Consider the following 11,296-nt stretch of genomic DNA (forward strand, 5'->3'; position numbering starts at 1 on the left):
GTCAAGGTTTCCTGGTTAGGAAAGCTTGCATCAGTGTTATGGGGGGGTGGAGCTGGATATCTTCTCTCTGGAGTACAATGAAGTGTCCAGTAGTGAGTTCTGAGGTGTCTAGGTTTGGTGTGACTTTTGGCTACCTGTATTTTTGTGCTTGGGGTTATGTTCCTGCATTGTTGGAGAATTAGCTTGGTATGTCTTGCTCTGAAACTTTTTGGCTCTTGGGTGGAGCTTGGTTTCAGTGTAGGTATGGAGGCTTTTGGATGAGCTCTTGTCGATTAATGGTCCCTGGAGTCAGGAATTTTCTGGTGTTCTCAAGTTTTGGATTTAGGCCTCCTGCCTCTGGCTTTCAGTCTTTTTCTTACAGTAGCCTCAAGACTTCTTCATCCATACAGCACCAATGATAAAACATCTAGGTTAATGGTGAAAAGATTCTCCACAGTAGGGGACAACCAGAGAAATTCACAGAGTTACATGGAGAAGAGAAGAGGGAGGATGGAGATAGAGGTGACCAGAAGGAGAAGAGAGGGAATCAAAAGGGGATAGAACAGTCTAGCCAGTAATTAATTCCCTATTTGCTCTCCACAGTCTTGAACATCTAGAGAGTTTCACAGAGTTCTATAGAGAAGAGAAGGAGGAAGAAGATAGAAGTGACCAGGAGGAGAGGAGGATGAGTCAAAAGGAGAGAGACCAGTCTAGCCTGTGATCGGTTCCCTAAGTGTTCTCCACAGCCCAGAACACCCAAAGACATTCACAGAGTTAAGTAGAGAACAGAAGGGGGAGGGAGGAGATAGAGGTGACCTGGGGAAGAAAAAGGAGAGTCAAAATGGGAGAGAGCAGTGAAGCCAGTAATCACACTCCTAAGTAAAAAGGGGTACTGAAGATTGGATTCTTAAAAATACAGAATTGATAACAAATACCAAAAAGCAAAGATTAAAAATCTACAGTAGACGTTATACTCTCAAAAATACAATATTAAAAAAACAAAACAAAATCGCAAAAATTATATAAATATGTATATAAGAAATTTGCTTTAAAAACAATGTGTTTTTTTTTTGCTATGTAATAGAAGGTTTTAAAAATGAAAATTAAAGGAGTAATAAAGAACTTAAAAAAGAAATGATAATAGTATAATATATCTACGAATTTCCCTGGAGCTGCTAAGGCCAGTGTGGGGTCAGTTCAGTTTCAGATAATTCCTTGTTCCAGCTTATACTTCTTCTCGAGGTCTATAGGTCCCTTCCAGTGTAGCCAATGCTAACTACAGGGTTTTAATCTGTTACACCTGTCACTTCCAAAGCGGTTCTGTCTTCTTTGTTTATTTTGGCTTCCTCTGTTTGCAAGTCTGTTCAGTATCTAACTTCTTCCCTGACACAAGGGTGCAAAGGTGGTCATTTATTTAGGCTCTCTTGTTTAATTGTGCTGCTGGGAGGGAGGAACACTGCAAACAAATATCACTGGCATGTGCAGAGTGCTTTCCATGTCTGGGCCACACTGGGTTTGCCCCTGCTCATGGTGTGTGTGCTTTCCTGGTCTGCACTGCTGAGGTTCCAGGTTGCTCTGCAGGGAAACTGTCTAAGGCCATCCCTGGGTTGCATGCACTTCCCAGGTCTAAGCCATTCAGGTTCAGGTTCTCGGGTACTCCACAAAGGCACAGACTCTGTTGGGCCTGTGTTTTGTACCCTTCCCAGGTCCGAGGAGTTCAGGTGACCAGGTGCTTGGTGAGTAGTGCACTCTCCCCAGGTGGGACAGTGCATCTTATCACCTCCACTGTCCCAGCCACTCGGTTTCCTGGGTGTGCAGTGGGAGTGCCGTCTCAGGTGTGCTGTGTGTCTCTTCTGGGGAGATGATCTCTGGCTGTGACCCTGCTGGTGGATGTCAACCGTTCAGGATCCCAGGAAGACTTGGTTAGCAACTGGGAGCCTGCTCGAAGTTTGGTAAAGGATGCCATCTCCGGGGCCAAGTTTGCCCCTCGCCTTCCAGCTCTGGCTGTTGCCCACCTGCCTCCCTGCCTCTGGCGGGGAATGGGCCGGTCTTCAGCTGGCTAGCTCTCCTCTGGTATTCGCTCAGTCCTTTGTTCTGTGAGCAGCCCTGCAGTGCCTTAGGTTAGAACTTCTTGTGGGAAAGTTCTCACTCTCTGTCTCTTTCCTCTTTTTTTTTTTCCTCTCTCTGGCTCTCCCACAGTTTGGGTTGCTATCTCACGTTAGCTCCTTCAGATTGCCCTCAGGGCATTCAGGCCTGGTTCTTACCCTAAGCAATGCAGTCCGCACCTCCCTGTTCAGCCCCCGCTTGCTGTTGGCCGACACAAGCGTCTGGGCTACTTCTCCACTGATAGTTGCGGTTAGGCGTGTAATCTGTGGGTTTTATTTATTTATTTTTTCCTCTCGGTTATGTTGCCCTCTGAGATTCCAGAGCTCCCCACAGACCCACTGGTGAGAGGGTTTCCAGGTGTTTGGAAGCTTCTCCTCATTTACAACTCCCTCGCTGGGATGGGTCTCCATCCCTTACTCTTTTGCCTCTCTTTTTATCTTTTATATTTTGTCCTACCTCCTTTTGAAGACAATGGGCTGCCTTTTTGGGTGCCTGGTGTCCTGCACCAGTGTTCAGAAGTTGTTTTGTAGTAATTGTTCAGCGTTCAAATGATCTTTCGATGAATTTGTAGGGAAAAAGTGGTCTCCCCATCCTATTCCTCTGCCATCTTAGGACTGCCACCCTGAATGTTAAGTTTTAAGACAACTTTTTCACTCTTCTCTATTTTATCTCTCCTCTATCTTTTCCACTCTTCTCTATCACTATATTCTATCTTACATGGTACTAAAATGCTTAAAGCAGTGTATGGCAAATATTATTTTGTATGTAGGTGTTCTTAAATTTGTTTCCATCTTTGGCTAGCTGCATGTGGTATATAGATGCATGCATACTGTTGCTAAGTCATGTCTTACTTTTTGTGACCCCATGAGCTGTAGCCCATGGGGATCCTCTGCCATTGGAATTTACCAGACAAGAATACTGGAGTGGGTTGCCATTTTCTTCTCCAGGGGATCTTCCCGACCCAGGGATCAAACCCATGTCTCCTGCATCTCCTACACTGGCAGACAGATTCTTTACCACTGAGCCGCTGTGGATGTCATTCTGGTATATAGATATCCTGAGTGAATTCTTAGCCAAAGCATCCCTATTCTTCTGGCACTTTTACCAGTTCTCAGGACAATATGCACATCCTAGAAGATGAGCAGAGTGGGAAGAGATATTCCTGAGATGAGCTTCTCTGTGAGGTGGGAGGAAGGGAATTTGGCCTAAGGGTTTTCTCACTCATATTTGGTCTCACAGGGTAGAAGGAATGCCTGGCTGATGATCCTCTGGGGTGGGTGTTTGCAGTGAAAGTCTCTCAGAAGGTAGTCATATCTGCTTGGAAGGCTGGGTAGTCACTTGCCCTGTCATAGACTGAAAACTATGGGATGAACAGCAGTGGTCCCCTATTTCTGACATCTTTTATTATTGACCTGTGTATGTTTGGAATTAGCTTGACAGAAACTGTGGTAGTAGCCACATTCTACTAGTGGGTGTTCAAATAATATGCCACATAGCTCACATAGGAGTTTCTAAGGGTCAGAGCCCCTAGGTGATAGTGACTTCAGCCAGCACAGACTTCAGGTTGAAGTGCTTTTTCTTAGGCACCTTATAGATCTCAGGTTGCAGAATCCTGGCTCAGACATCTGCATCAATAAGAGATGACTAGGAAGGATTTATGGACACCTATAGGCACCCCGGGGGTTCTAGAAATATTCTGTAAAAGGCTGAACTTTCTACATTCAAACAGGTAGAAGTTGAGAGCTATTGTGACTTTGGTAAGAGTATATTAATGTGGGCTTATTTGTATTCAGCGATTGACAAAGGCCAAGACATTTGGGTACTAGAAGGATTTTCAGCAGTGGAAAGACTTGGTTAGATTTAAGACTTCAGATACTCTGGTGTTAGTGTAGACATGGGATAGGAGTTTTGCAGAAGTAGTAGTTAAGAAGGGATTATGGTAGTGTTCTGGTGCTAAGTGATGAGGGATGACATTAAGACAGTGAAAGAAGCAATGGAATGGAGGGGAGAGATTTGAAAAAAATAGTTCTGAGAGAGACTCAATAGAACATCATGTTTATTTTGATAGAGAAGATAAAGGAGAAGGAGAGGTCAAAGGTAACTCTCCAGGGAAAAGAGTTTTGTGAATGAGAGAAGAGGTCAACCAAGTCATTTCCATGATGAAGTCAAGTAAGAGAATAAGTAATACATGTCCACTGAATGGGGAGATTAGGAAGTCAATGGACCTCTAGTGCTCTGTATCCAATGGTGCATTCACTCCTGGCTCTTATTCTTCCTTTATGTTTACTTTGCATGTTCTAAGCCCTCATAGAAGTTCTACAAGTTGAGCCTGCCTTCTTGTTTTGACCTTTCCTAAAACCAATCCACATCTTCACGACACAAATAATCACTCACCTGGAGCCAGAAATCCTGGGATGCAAAGTCAAGCGGGCCTTAGGAAGCATCACTACGAACAAAGCTAGTGGAGGTGATGGAATTCCAGTTGAGCTATTTCAAATCCTAAAAGATGATGCTGTGAAAGTGCTGTACTCAATATACCAGCAAATTTGGAAAACTCAGCAGTGGCCACAGAACGGGAAAAGATCAGTTTTCATTCCAAACACAAAGAAAGGCAATGTGAAAGAATACTCAAACTGCTGCACAATTGCACTCATCTCATACACTAGCAAAGTAATGCTCAAAATTCTCCAAGCCAGGCTTCAACAGTACATGAACTATGAACTTCCAGATGGTCAAGCTGGATTTAGAAAAGGCAGAGGAACCAGAGATCAAATTGCCAACATTCGTTGGGTCATCAAAAAAGCAAGAGAATTCCAGAAAAACATCTATTTCTGATTTATTGCCTATGCCAAAGCCTTTGACTGTGTGGATCACAATAAACTGTGGAAAATTCTGAAAGAGATGGGAATATCAGACCACCTGACCTGCCTCTTGAGAAACCTGTATACAGGTCAGGAAGCAACAGTCAGAACTGGACATGGAACAACAGACTGGTTCCAAATAGGAAAAGGAGTACATCAAGGATGTATATTGTCACTCTGTTTACGTAACTTATATGCAGAGTACATCATGAGAAGTGCTGGACTAGATGAAGCACAGGCTGGAATAAAGATTTCCAGGAGAAATATAAGTAATCTCAGATATGCAGATGACACCACACTTATGGCAGAAAGCAAAGAAGAACTAAAGAGGCTCTTAATGAAAGTAAAAGAGGAGAGTGAAAAAGTTGGCTTAAAACTCAACATTGAGAAAACTAAGATCATGACATCTGGTCCCATCACTTCATGGCAAATAGATGGGGAAACAATGGAAACAGTGACAGACTTCACTTTTGGGGGGGCTCCAAAATCACTTCAGATGGTGGCTGCAGCCATGAAATTAAAAGACACTTGCTCCTTGGAAGAAAAGGACAGGATATTAAAAAGCAGAGACGTTACTTTGCCACCAAAGGTCCGTCTAGTCAAAGCTACAGTTTTTCCAGTGGTCATGTATGGATGTGAGAGTTGGACTATAAAGAAAGCTGAGTGCTGAAGAATTAATGCATTTGAACTATAGTGTTGGAGAAGACTCTTGAGAGTCCCTTAGACAGCAAGGATGTCCAACCAGTCCATCCTAAAGGAAATCAGTCCTGAACATTCATTGAAAGGACTGATGCTGAAGTGGAAACTCCAATACTTTGGCCACCTGATGCGAAGAACTGACTCATTTGAAAAGATCCTGATGCTGGGAGAGATTGAAGGTGGGAGGAGAGGGGGGTGACAGAGGATAAGATGGTTGGATGGCAAAACTGACATGAGTTTGAGCAGGCTCCAGGAGTTGGTGGTGAACAGGGAGGCTTGGTGTGCTGCAGTCCATGGGGTCACAAAGAGTCAGACACAACTGAGTGACTGAAATGAACTGAACTGAAAACTAAACTCCCAACTAAAACTTTTCAGCTCTGGGTCCAATTCCTTTAGGACTCCTCACTTTGCTGACAAAGGTCCATATAAGTGAAAGCTATGGTTTTTCCAGTAGTCATGTATGGATGTGAGAATTTGGACCATAAAGAAGACTGAACATTACATTTAATAATCCATATTTCTCTTAACACTTGTCATTGAGAGAGAGAGATGGATTATTAAATGTAACAAAAATTACTGAAAATGGGAAAAAGGTTCAAAAGACTGGTTGTCTTCTTAGGCCATTTTGCAGGGTTCATCTTTTCTCTTCACCAAAATACAAGGAAGTAGCACAAGTTGGTTTGAGAGTAATCAGTCCAAAGCAGAGTTATAGCGGACCTTAAGGGAGTGACCATCGAGATGGCTTCAAAAGATAAATCCAGCTAAAAGAATGTATTTGAGCTGAAAACCCATCAAGGAACAGAATTGCTGATTCAGTCTGACAGTGACACTGTTACAAATGATTGGTTTAATCTTCTCAGTAGTACTATTACTAATCAGACAGTAGAACCCAATGAAGCAATCAAACAGGAGATACCAGATTCACCAGGAATTGAAAAGCATGATAAAGAAAAGGACCAGAAGGAACCAAAGAAATTGCATTCTGTGAAAGTATCTATTATAGATTCTTCAGAACAGAAGAAAAACAAGAAAAACTTAAAGAAGTTTCTTACACAATGCCCTACTTTGCAAGCTGTTCGTGAAAAAGGTTATATTAAAGATCAGGTATTTGGAGCCAGTCTTGCTGATCTGTGTCAGAGGGAGAATAGCACATTGCCAAAATTTGTGAAATTATACATATTGAACATGTTGAGCAATATGGGCTGGATGTTGATGGGATTTACAGAGTTAGTGGCAACCTAGCAGTGATCCAGAAGCTGAGGTTTGCAGTCAAGCATGATGAGAAATTGGACTTGAAGGATAGTAAATGGGAAGATATTCATGTCATCACTGGAGCCCTCAAAATGTTTTTTCGAGAATTACCAGAACCTCTCTTTACACTTAATCATTTTAATGATTTTGTTAATGCAATTAAACAAGAACCGTGACAGCGTGTCTCTGCTGTGAAGGACCTGATCAAACAGTTGCCAAAATCAAATCAGGACACAATGCAGATTCTGTTCAGACATCTCAAACGAGTTATAGAAAATGGAGGGAAAAACCGAATGACCTATCAGAGAATAGTGATTGTTTTTGGTCCCACTCTGCTCAAGCCAGAGAAGGAGACTGGTAACATAGTGGTCCACACCATCTACCAGAATCAAATCATAGAATTAATTCTTCTCGAGAAAAATTCCGTCTTTGGATACTGACACTTACTGAAGACAACCTGTGAAATAGAAGCTGGATTTCATCAGATTCCAGATCCTCATACCTGAAGTATTTTATGTTTGGACCAAGCAGTGACTCTTTTCTTTTGGACTTTTCTGAGGGATCAGAAGGGAATGGAAGGGTCCGGATGTGTGTTATTTGCTGCTTTGTTACAAGTTCATAAACCTGTGGGTGCTTTTGAATTAATTTTATCCTGAATGTTTGCATTTCACACTCTGACTTTCAGTAAAAAAAATCAAAACTTGCAATTCCAACCAGTCATATACACTGGGTAATTTGGTAGGAATACATTTTTTTTTTCCCCTCAAACTGGATAACGAAGAATTTCTTTTCACGATTTGATAGATTCATTACTTGATAGAACAACACTTACAATCAGTTATTTTTAAAATGCTCCTGGGCATTTAAAACAAAGTGAAGTATGTCTGTTTCGAAACCTGTGTATATCTTTTCCAGGATTTCTGCATGCAGTGGCAGTCTGAGTGCTAGGACCCATTACAACCCAGACAGCATCCCTTGATGAAGGCTGGCTGTCTTCACTGTGTAACACAGCAGCACACTAATAGTACTTAAAACGCTGTGATATACTAGAGTTGAATTTAGCATAAGCCAGTTCAGGGTATTTGGGTGCTGTCTATACTACACTGACTTGTAGCTGCTGCTGCTAAGTCACTTCAGTCGTGTCTGACTCTGTGCGACCCCATAGACGGAAGCCCACCAGCCTCCCCCGTCCCTGATATTCTCCAGGCAAGAACAGTGGAGTGGGTTGCCATTTCTTTCTCCAATGCATGAAAGTGAAAAGTGAAAGTGAAGTCGCTCAGTCGTGTCCGACTCGTAGCGACCCCATGGACTGCAGCCCACCAGGCTCCCCTGTCCATGGGATTTTCCAGGCAATAGTACTGGAGTGGGGTGCCATTGCCTTCTCCGACTTGTAGCTAGCAATCCTAATTCTCTCTAGTGCCATATTGAGTTCTTGGTATGACCCTGTGGAGAAATGAACTTTCTTTGATGCAAGTTCAGGCTGAAAACTGTCTTTTAGCTTATGTATATACTTGTGTTGTATAGTCTCAGAGTACATTCTAACCTCTTGTTTCTAATCACGATACTGGTAATTCTTCTCCATGAATATTAGGTTTCCTCCAGAAATAGGCCGTTATTTGAGGAAGTTAACTGTGTGCACTTTTAGATTTTATTTACATTTACAGCAATCACTGTAATGCAAATGGTACTGGAAAAATGCTGAATAGACTTGCTAAATGATAAATGAACTACAAGAGGAAACTTTTAGATTATTTAATATGTACAGAATACATTAGAAAAATGTATTACAGAATTCAAGCTCTGCAGTATGAATAGTGGAAACCTATATATAAATTACATGGAGGTCAGATCGAAAATGACGTTGCTAAATCTGAGAATTTCTTTTTTACATTAGTAATGTAGATCAGTTTGTATAATAAAACAAGGTTTGGAAGGTTTTATTACAGAGAGCATGGTCTGCTGAAGATTTTTTAAAATGTATTTTTCGAGATTAAGTGCTATAAATGAAATGTCTAATCCGAATAAAGAAAACTGTAAGAGTTTTAGAGATTTTTTATGTTGGAAATTGTGCATTTTGGTTTTTAATTTTGTTTTCTTTTTGCATTTACTGGCACATTTTTATAATACCTCATTTTAAAAAAATCAAGTGAATCTGATATATCCTGTGGCAAATATGTCTCCCTCATTTCAACACCTTTTCTGCTCTCTACCATACCAGTGCCATCCCCACCCCCACGCCCTCCACTCTGTTTCTTTATCAGTATTTGAAAGTGAATGGTTTGTAACCAAGACTCTTTTTCTTAGGATTACATTTACAATTTACAGATTTGTTTTCTTGGGAACGAATATTTTTTGTATGACCTGTCTAAAAACCTCTCACCTGAGTTTTGTAGTAAAAGCATTGTTTGTTGTGATCTTATTAAATTGATAACAAACTAAGCTATTTGACAGCAATGGGAAAGCAGATTATCTTGGGCAGGGAGAAAAATCCCCCAAATGAGAATGTTTATATTTGCCTAAAGATGTTCATAACAATATATAGTATGCCCTAGGCCTGGTCTGTGCAGTGATTGTATGCCAGGAAAACAATTAGATGCAAATCAGTGATGTTCTTTCTCTTGGTAGTTACAACATACCAAAGATTAAAATTGTCCTGTGTTTCTTGTTTCAAAGTACACATGTGTGTATGTGAAGTCTTAAATGTTTTAATAGTCCATGGCTAACAGCTTATTGTAATATTGTATGTACAGTGAGATCAGTGTCTTGTGTTTTCATCCTCTGTGAATTAAAAATTCTCACTTGTTTTGTCATAATAAAACCAATAATATTTTCCTGTCTTGACAGCTTGATTTTTAGTAGAAAAGATATTAAAGGCTGAAATTAAAAAAAAAAAAAAAAAAGAAGTCTGAACGTTGAAGAATTGATGCTTTTGAACTGTGGTATTGGAGAAGGCTCTTGAGAGTCCCTTGGACAGCAAGGAGATCAAACCAGTCAATCTTAAAGGAAATCAACCCTGAATATTCATTGGAAGGACTGATGCTGAAGTCAAAGCTCCAATACTATGGCCACCTGATGGGAAGTGCTGACATTAGAAAAGACCCTGATGCTGGGAAAGACTGAAGGCAGGAGGAGAAGGGGAGGACAGAGGATGAGATGGTTGGATGGCATCACTGATTGAGGGGACATGAGTTTGAGCAAGCTCTGGGAGATGGTGAAGGACAGAGAAGCCTGGCATGCTGCAGTCCATGGGGTCACAAAAAGTTGGACATGACTGAATGGCTGAACAACAACGAGGTGACAGAATAGTTGCTCATCTAGTTCATACTAATGGAATCATATATATCGTTCCCAGGAATACAAACATGTCTAAAGGTTATCTTAGGGATACCCATTCAACCTAAAGAATTGAATCTATGACTGTGAAAGTTTCTAGTTACATGGCATAGGGGGACATACCTTGTAGAGAGGATTTTAATTCCCTTATAAAGGGAAAATAAAAATAAAAACACTCTAAGATCATCATGGATTTGCCTCAAGTCACTGAGGAAGAGATGAAGTCATTTTAATATTTCTTCATTCCAGACTACTGCTCCCTCACTCTCCCTCGTTTCCTTGTCCCTAGAACCCTTGCTACCGAGCATCCCCTATCCATCAGTCCCAAACACAGGCCCTTCTAGTGATTGATGTGATTTTGCTTTGGACTCCAGGCATTGTGTGCTTGACTGTATCTCCTTTGTCATCTTTAGTGTGATGAGTTTTCCATGGTCAGCTTCCAGCACTGTCTCAGGCCTGCTCCGTCTTGCTGCCAAGGAACTACTCTGACTTGCAGATGAATTCCAAAATGTGGTAATCACCTGTGAAAATAAATGGGATAAAGATAGAACAAGTGACAGCTGAAATGTGTTTGCTCCTGTCTGAGGTCTTGGTTTTGTGTGACAGAAGGTGCATATAATGTTAGGTAGACTGTGAGATTCTGGGTACGAACATTTGCCTTGGAAAGATAATTAGGATTTGGGAATGCGGCCAAGAGGTGAAAAAGGAAATATATGGCAGCAAACAATGCCGTTTTATGTGGAAAGGGGTCACAGGAAATCTGGCTTTTTAAATACAAAGTTTGAGACTTTAATCATAATAACAAGAGTAACTACTATGTGCTAAGCACTTTCCCTGCACTATATTTCATTTTATCTTCACAGCAACTTGTAAGGCAGGTTCTGATATTATCCCTATTTTACAAATGAAATAATAGAGGCTTGTGGTGGTGTGTGGTTTAGTCGCTAAGTTGTATTTGAATCAACTCTTTGTAACCCCATGGACTGTAGCCCGTCAGGCTCCTCTGTCCATGGGATTTCCCAGTCAAGAATACTGGAGTGGGTTGTCATTTCCTTCTCCAAGGGATC

General features: G+C 41.3%; 1 pseudogene across 1 annotated transcript; it reads left to right on the forward strand.

Annotated features, from left to right (window-relative positions):
- Window positions 1-4,244: 4,244 nt before the first annotated feature.
- On the forward strand, window positions 4,245-10,415 carry LOC147340904 (rho GTPase-activating protein 12 pseudogene; annotated as a pseudogene). Its single transcript, XR_015158685.1, has 2 exons — window positions 4,245-4,254; window positions 6,189-10,415. The product of XR_015158685.1 is annotated as a rho GTPase-activating protein 12 pseudogene (transcript).
- The last annotated feature ends 881 nt before the right edge of the window (window positions 10,416-11,296 follow it).

Source organism: Bos grunniens, chromosome X (assembly GCF_055505025.1).
Source record: "Bos grunniens cultivar Pamir isolate PY7600 chromosome X, Bosgru_T2T1.0, whole genome shotgun sequence".
Lineage (NCBI taxonomy): Eukaryota > Metazoa > Chordata > Mammalia > Artiodactyla > Bovidae > Bos > Bos grunniens.